This window comes from Anabrus simplex, chromosome 5, assembly GCF_040414725.1.
Source record: "Anabrus simplex isolate iqAnaSimp1 chromosome 5, ASM4041472v1, whole genome shotgun sequence".
Lineage (NCBI taxonomy): Eukaryota > Metazoa > Arthropoda > Insecta > Orthoptera > Tettigoniidae > Anabrus > Anabrus simplex.
Window position 1 is genome coordinate 405153785 of NC_090269.1, and position 8512 is coordinate 405162296.

The window sequence follows — 8512 nt, forward strand, 5'->3', positions numbered from 1 at the left end:
CATTACCTTGTTGAAGAGCTGCTGCCGGATGTAAGAGGCGCTTCCCGCCTCCTGCTACACTTCCATACACTATGCTAGATGTTGTTCGAGTGGCCCAGAGACAAGAAAATCAGCAGTTTTATACCCTCGTGGAAGATTCGAGACCTTTCATGAATAATCAAGCCACACCCTCTTTCTTTATTGGTCCGTCTTGAAAATACACTCAAAGTCGAAGAAGAAATACATGATTGGTCAAAAATTAATGACAGAAATTTTGGATTGGCTCAATTCAAAACAGGCGGAAAGGAAATATTAATATTGCCAACCCACAAACGATAGAACGAAATTTAGTAAAGAGAAAACTTATGAATACAAAATTTCTTCAAATAAAGTTCTTCCACTTCGTACCAGGGTGCATGGTCATAGTTTTTTAGTAGAGACATCTATAAGAGAATGTCCACACTTCTTGATCAATCGAAAACAAAACAAGTTGAAATCCACACAGTATTGACAACTTCGTAATCACAAAATTTACTGTAGTGACATCTTCTGAGAAACTAATGACTTGATCCAGTTTTTAAAGTTCAGAGTTTCTCCTGTAGAGGAGTACTTATTGGCACAATATTTAAACTTGAGGCGTAGGGGTGTACCTCCCGGTACAAGAGGAACAGTCAACTCTGGGACAACATTGAAATTCTTTTCCCAGGAGAAATTATGATTTTTCGTATGAATTTTGACACACTTTATAGAATGTACGCGATGACCATCGGCAGGCATGTAAGATTCGGAGCAATCACAATCTCGAAGATACTTTAAGATCATTACATCTAAAAAAGACTGATTTACAAAGGAACTACAAGATCCAGTGTCTAGTAGGGCGTGTACCGAGCTTGAACCAGAAATAAGTTTGGCCCAGGATGAGGCTGAAGGAAGTCCTCAAATTCTACAATTTGAACAGTTTTTGAGCACCGACGGTGGGCCGTTACGTTGGTGCGAAGTCAGTTTCCTTGATTTGCGTTTCACCGCGGACGTATGTTGCGATACACACCGAACAAACCACATTGACTGAATTTTACACGGGACTTCGAGTTATAATGTCTAAAAACATGTCCATCCCCCCACAGTCCCTACACTTGCCGAATTCGCCACCTTACGACGGGATACATTCTGACTCAGAAGGGCGTTAGCGGTTTGATTCGAGGAACGAGGTGATTAAAAAAAGCGATCAACAGACCTATCAGTATATTGCACACGGGTAGGCGACCTAGCGAAGGAGACAGTTTTCGACACGGTACGGCACGCGGCATCAGGAAAAAAGCAATCGACACGAGGAGGAAGTTGATATAAATTGTTCAGTTGAAGTGTTGACTCGTTTTCATGACCAAGACTGATTATGTCGTCTATGCAATTTACCTCAGACCTCTTTATGAACAACTTGTACCGAGGGCTAAATTACGGTAGAAAGTGTCGATGGTTTCTTCTACGTGGAGGCTACCATCAAGGCGATTGAATAAGGCTATAATACCAGTAGCGTACTCGTTAATAGGTTATTCCTCACCTTGCGTTTTCCTAAGTATCTCTTGCTGAAGGATGAAGTCCATATCACAGAGGCCAAACCTAACCGTAAGCTCTTTTTCGAAATCAGTCCAGCATCGAATTTTGTATCTATGCAACCGAAACCATTTACTGGTACAACCTTGTAACATACCAGGAATGGCGGGAAAAATAGTTCTGTGAACATTGAGGTACATACCTCTATGTCTTCAACCTTTTCTAAGAACTCTACGACTGAAAGTCCCTTTCCCTCTCTAGAGAATTTTAAGTTCCATTTATGAACTATGTCCAAAGCAGGACTGAATTGGGATGGCCTACGTGCAACCGAATGGGAAATCTGGTCTACAACATTAATATTTGTATCAGGGGTATGTTCATCGCCGCAACTGTCAACTTCGGCATCTCTGCGATTTGCACTGGATTGAGGGGAGGTACAATCATTTGACATATGGTTATTCTTACGTGGTTCAGAACTTGGAGGACTATTGGGTATCGTTTCATTTTCTTTCTCCATTGTTCACAGATAAAGTAAGCGGTGCACACGAGGGGAATATCTCAAAAGAATAATGGAAACCAAAATCAGTGAACGAAGGTTACGTGCAGGATTTAACCAAAATACGTACAGAGAAAATATGTTGGATTGAAGTACACGAATCACAGACTAAGACCTGCAAACGCTACGTGAAGGTAATCTGGGTTATGAACGAATTCAGCTCTGCTTCACCGAAATCCAATCTTTTGATGAAACATTTCGACCGAACCAAGTTCTGCATACAATTTATACTACCTGCTTTTTGGATCGGTCCAAACTGGCTAAGAACTGCCAGGAGCTGAATGCGGGCCTCTTAGACTGAATAACAAAGTGTAAAAGGCATGTCCCCAAAACAGAGAGACAAATATGTAGAGCGGAGTTCAATTTAAATTAATTAAGTTTATTGACATAAAAGCTAAGGGAAACGGTCTGAATATTAGCATAAAAATAAATTAATGGGGATACAGGGATTCAAATACTCATATACATAGTATGTAACGATACTCCAACCATGGTAAAATCACTTGATTTCTCAGTCTGTTTTATTGTATCTGATCCAAAGGGGATAATTTATTGTCTTGAGGTGAAATTACCAGCCTTCACACAATAAAATACAACAGCTTTCCAGATAACGTCAAGGTTATTTTAAAAAATAATGGCTTCCGACAATCCCCATAGAGATTACATCCCCATACATCAAAGGCGCCAGTGAATCAAGACTTGCAGAAAAGTAAACAAATATGGAATACCGTACAAGAGGGTAAGAAAGGAGTTGCCATAGTTACAGAAACAAATAAACGTGAGTCAGAAAACAAGTAAAATGAGAGCAAAATCCCAAAATAAACACATTAATCGGCTGAGGGAGCCGGAATCAAGAGCGAGATAAAATAAGTATAATGACAGAAAAAATATCCATAAGATATTGAAAAGTAACACAGGTCCGATAACCACTCCCCCCCCCACACACACACACACAGAGAGAGACCAAAGATGTGAAGCAGAGGGTATACTCTGCCCGTTTAAGCCACGACTAGCATCTGGAGGCACGCGACCCTCTCAGGGGTGCTCAGTAAGGGATTGACATGTTCCATAAGAAAAATGGGTGTGGATCAAGGAGATGGGCAGATATTCGTAAATAACGAACCATCAAAATCCAAATAAATGGTGGATGATTTATTCCAAAAATAATAATAATTCCTTCCTTCTCAGAATGATGATTATGTGAAGTGATCGCTAAAATTTTAATTTTATATCAACTCTTGCTGTACATCCAAAAATTGAAACAAATGGGATGGTACATGTTAATGAATTCTATTTCATTCTGACAAAATTGTTTTGTCCATGTCACATTTTTCCGAATATTACTTTGAATGTTATCTTTGATTTTTCTAGAAAATGATGCTCGCACGCATGTCAATTCATGCCGGAAAATCTGGAACAAGATTTTAAATATTGAAGTTATATGAGTGAGCAAAAAAAAAAAAAATGAAAATACAAAAGAAATGTTTTAACAAATTACTTCTGTCGCTTAATTTCACTTTTTAATTTTATTACTTTTCCAATTTAAATCGACTTTCAATGATTATCTGCTCAGTGTAACATAATACACGTGATATTACGTGGCAAAGAAGGCAAGAAAATGAGAGAAAGAGAAAAAAATTAATTTAAATTAAATCCTTAACCATGTGTCACACTTCTGACACAACGCCGAAATTCGGAACAACGATGGTTACACACATAAATCGATATTGCACAATAAAATTAAATCACACAACCTGTGGAATGACAACATAAAAATGCACGAAATGATCTCTCATTACCATCATCCACCAAGGAAAAGCAATTGCAACCAACTACAACTAAGAGTATTATTTACAAATATACTCCTGTCCACACGTTCTCCATTCATCTCCTGGGAATGGCAGACTCCTGTAAATAATGATCCGCACCTGTAAATAATCCACCTGGTACAAACAACCTAGGTAATGATGACTGAAAAAATATCGCCAATATCTGTATCGAACTCAGGACGTTACCAACATCTAGCATATATTGAGGAAGTGAATAATATTATACAACTTCGATTTAATATTATTGGTGATGACGCTCATCCAGTATGACAAATAACTATCTCATACACTCAAATTGTATTTTGAAGGAAGACATGTGGTTTATCTCGTGGTTCAATATTTAATGAAGACGCTATCGCCTATAATTCTCTCACAAACAACAACTCGCACATACGTCAAATGACGATAAATTATTCCAAAATCTACGTTCATCAATGCACGCAATATCGCAAAAATATATTAAATGTGCCTCTATCCATAGAGACGTGAATAGTCGCCTTCGAATAGCACAAAAAATCAGCATAATTCATGCCATAATTCACAACATGGCACAATGTGAGAGGTAAAAATAGTGAAAATAAATCGCAACATCCGTTCAAAATATTACGGGAAAATTCACATAAATGACTTGAACCACATATAAATATAATAATAAGACACTATCCTTCCTTAAAAGTATAAAATTGGATTCAAAGAAAGCTATCCGTATCGTTAGCACAGCGTTAATATGTCAGATGAGCCTGTTGCCTCTTGTAAAATATAGCAAACACTTTTGGGCAAAATATAAGAGAAATACATTTCGAAGAATGAAAATGAGGGCTCCACAATCCTCAATATCATAGTAATCGAATAGAAATGTAAAATTCCTTAAAGGCTAGTAGATGGCTGATATTTAAATCAGATACATGTCCGATGACATAACTATTTGAAACCCGCATGGCCGATGATGTTGACACCCTGTCATCATCCACCTTAGAATCACGTAGTAAGTGAAACTGCAAATCCAACGTGCAATAATGCAAGAAAATAACATGGTAAAGATACTAAAAAGCTACTCAAACTACTGTATAATTAATAAGCCCTTCAAGAAGAAAGTTAACTACATATTACAGCTACATAGAACAGATAATACCCAGTATAAATGAAATGTCGACTTAACTTGGATGTCTTGATGACCATGGTGATCTAGGCAGGATTCAAGGCATTAGGACGCCGTTGGCCTCGGTTCTGGGTTTTAATGCTGCATCATGATCCAAGCGATGTCTCCAAGGCACACGAACTTCACACTGCAGGCTTCCATTTCCTTGGCCGGTATCGAACTCGTATTACTTGCAGTACACTGGAACTTTCACACAAAAATATTAACACAAATGCATCGAAATCGTGGTTTCACAATTAGCAAGGGATGATACGTGCCTTCTTTTCTAACACTATGGACGTCTGTTAATATGTTGAAATGATCTGTTAAAGCTGCGCTGAAATAACACTACTCCCCTCGTAGAGCGAATAACAGCTGTGTCCAGGCTTGTAGGAGACCTTCTTGTGTAGTAGCTTCCCGAGCAATCACGCAGCCAGCAGAGAACGAAAGCGAAAACAAACGTGAGAGAATGAATGAGAATACTCCAGTACTAGCTCGCCACCTATGTTCCGAGCTCTGACGTCACACCTCGTGGTTCAATTGACGTCCTGAATTCCTCGGCGTTGTAATTGAGATGTCCGTTAATTTCTTGTTAAATAATTATATAATTAATTCCATAATTAACTTAAATTTCAATTATTACTATTCGTGCCTTCCTGAAGTGTGGTATCACGGTTTTGATGCATACTTGTTGGAGAGTGACTATTAGGATGTCGGATCTGACGTGATAATATGACGAAAGATTTTAAATGTAATACTTGTCGGGGGGTGAAAAGTTCAGCTGTATTAAAAAAAATTCTCGTCTTCTTTTGTGGTAATAACATTGTCTTTCACTCCTCAGCAGGTTACACAAAAGATAAACAAACAAAAAATCATCCCTCTGCATTCCCCCTGTCGACACTCTGCGCGAGACACCTGGGGTACAGTCCGGTCTTATAAAATTCACGGCCGATCACAGTAGACCAAAATGTCACATCCACCTCTTGGCTAGTTTAAAATTTTATTCCCAATAAAATTTTACTTAATGATTCCAAATGTCTGATTATGTGGCATTTTGGTCTCAGATCCATCAGGTAATTCCTAGGTGAAGTTATTAAGTGAGTCCTTGCAATGACTGTGAAAGTTGGAGGTGTTTTGTTTACACGATGACTGTAGCTGCCAAGCGTACGGGGTTTGTGCGTCTCCATTTCTTCTATTCTCCCATGGCTTCCATTACTTTCTCTATTGCAGCGAGGATTTCTTCCGGGTCTTGATCGTCGTTCTCACTGTCCCACAAAAGTATTTCGTTTAAGGCTTGGGTATCAACGTCTTCCGAATCCTTGCGTTCCATTTCAATGGTCTCCCCTACAAGAGAATTATCTATAGTAAAGGACATCATTTCAGTACTGCCTGATCCACGGAACTTGATTTCATTATTGGGAACGTCAATAATAACATTGTGCTCCTTTACAAAATCGAATCCTAAGATAACATTGAAATTAATTCTAGGCATGACCACCAATGGATGAGAGAATATAGTGTTGCCAATCATTAAGTCAAGGAAGGTCTGTTCTTTGCATGTAGCTGATCTATCATTAATTATCCCTTTAATTTTCACGTTGGATACGGGAATAACAGGAAGTGTCTCTCTTCTTTTCAATTCTTCAAACAGTGATTTTGAAATTACACTAATTAAAGTCTCAAATCAAAACAACAAGCAAGCTCATCACCCACACAAACTAATTGATCGCTGTCACCTTTCACTCTTTGCAAGAACGAGTACAAATAAGCAGATTTGAAAAGAAGGGAAGGACAGTGAAATAAGTCTGCAGGAAAATCATAAAATAATAATACATTACAGAAGGGATCTGTCAGAAAACAAACTAGCATAACTATGCCTAGCCGGCTAAGGATAAGTAGGATAAATACCTCGAGACTGAAGTAGTCATGTTCACGACTATAAACTTAGAGAGCCATTTAAAATAACTTTTAAATCTTTTATAGTACCATCTGCACGATACGAAAGCCATCTGGCAGACCAACCTCTCCATCTTTTCTTCAAACTTATAATTGTCAGACGACCAGAGATAACTCGAATGAAATGTAAGCTAGAAATAAATGCTTTGGCAATCCTCTGACACATGAGGTGTCATCTGTCTAATCGGGACGAGCTACAAGTCACGTTTGGCAAAAAGAGTACTAAGCAACCATAACAGACTGACCTATAATATCATGAAGAATGTGATATCTGTAAAATACGAAAGCAAGATATGGAGATAAAGAGGTGTGGCACATGCTTCTTCTCTTAATCCGCATATTTGCAAATATATAGGGTAGGAGTACTTAGAATGAACCAATTATATTTATACCTCGTTTATAGGTTAAATTATGTCTCATCCCTCCTACCTCCACCTAAATCTCAACCCCAAACTCAACCTCAAGTTCCGCCTCCACGTCAGCGTCCATCTCCTCCTCCGCCTCCACCTCAAACTCCACTTCTACCTCCGCCTACACCGCCACTTCAACGACTACCTCCGCTTCCACATTTACCTCCATCTCCACCGGGAGATTTGGTTCTCAGTTGGGTGTCAGTGTGATGTATTCAAAATGTAAACTCAAAGCGTCCAAACAAGCTTTGTTCTTATCCTCCTAAGACCCCATAGCATGAAATGTGGCTAAGTTGCTAAGAAAGTTGAGGCGCCGGTCTTCTGAACCCAAATTGGCAGGTTCGATCCTGGCTGAGACCGGTGGTATTTGAAGGTGCTCAAATACGTCAGCTTCGTGTTGGTAGATTTACCGGCACATAAAACACTTGTGGGACTAAATTCAGGCACCTCGGCGTGTCCGAAAACCGTAAAAGTAGTTAGTGGGACGTGAAGCCAATAATATTATTATTTTATTTAAAACTGAACACTCACAGCTGCAGTGCGCTTAAGTGCGGCCAGTATCCAGTAATCGGGAGATAGTAGGTTCGAGCCCCACTGTCGGTTGCCCTGAAGATGGTTTTCCGTGGTTTCCCATTTTCACACTAGACAAATGCCAGGGCTGTATCTTAATTAAGCCACGGCCGCTTCCTTCCAATTCCTAGGCCTTTCCTATCCCATCGCCGCCATAAGACCTATCTGTGTCGATGCGACGTAAAGCAAATAGCAAAAACAGATGCTCCGTAGTGCCTCTGCGATGTCATACAGCACGCAAGAAGGTCCGATCATGCCCAAAGGAAGTACTATAATATACAGAACAAATCCCACAATATCCTACGTGTCTGCGAGTTTAGCCTGGAGTTTCTAACTCGAAGTAACAAGTTGTGAGTCCCTAAGTTAGCTCTCCAGATTTAGCCACACTTAACAGTAATGTATGCATTTACCTTACAGCGCCTCCCACAAAGATCCTTGTATAGTCGCCATCTAGTCCCTAATTCGAAGCTTAGCTGCGATGCCAGGAGGATGACCCAAGTAATTCCTCTACAAGCAATGCATA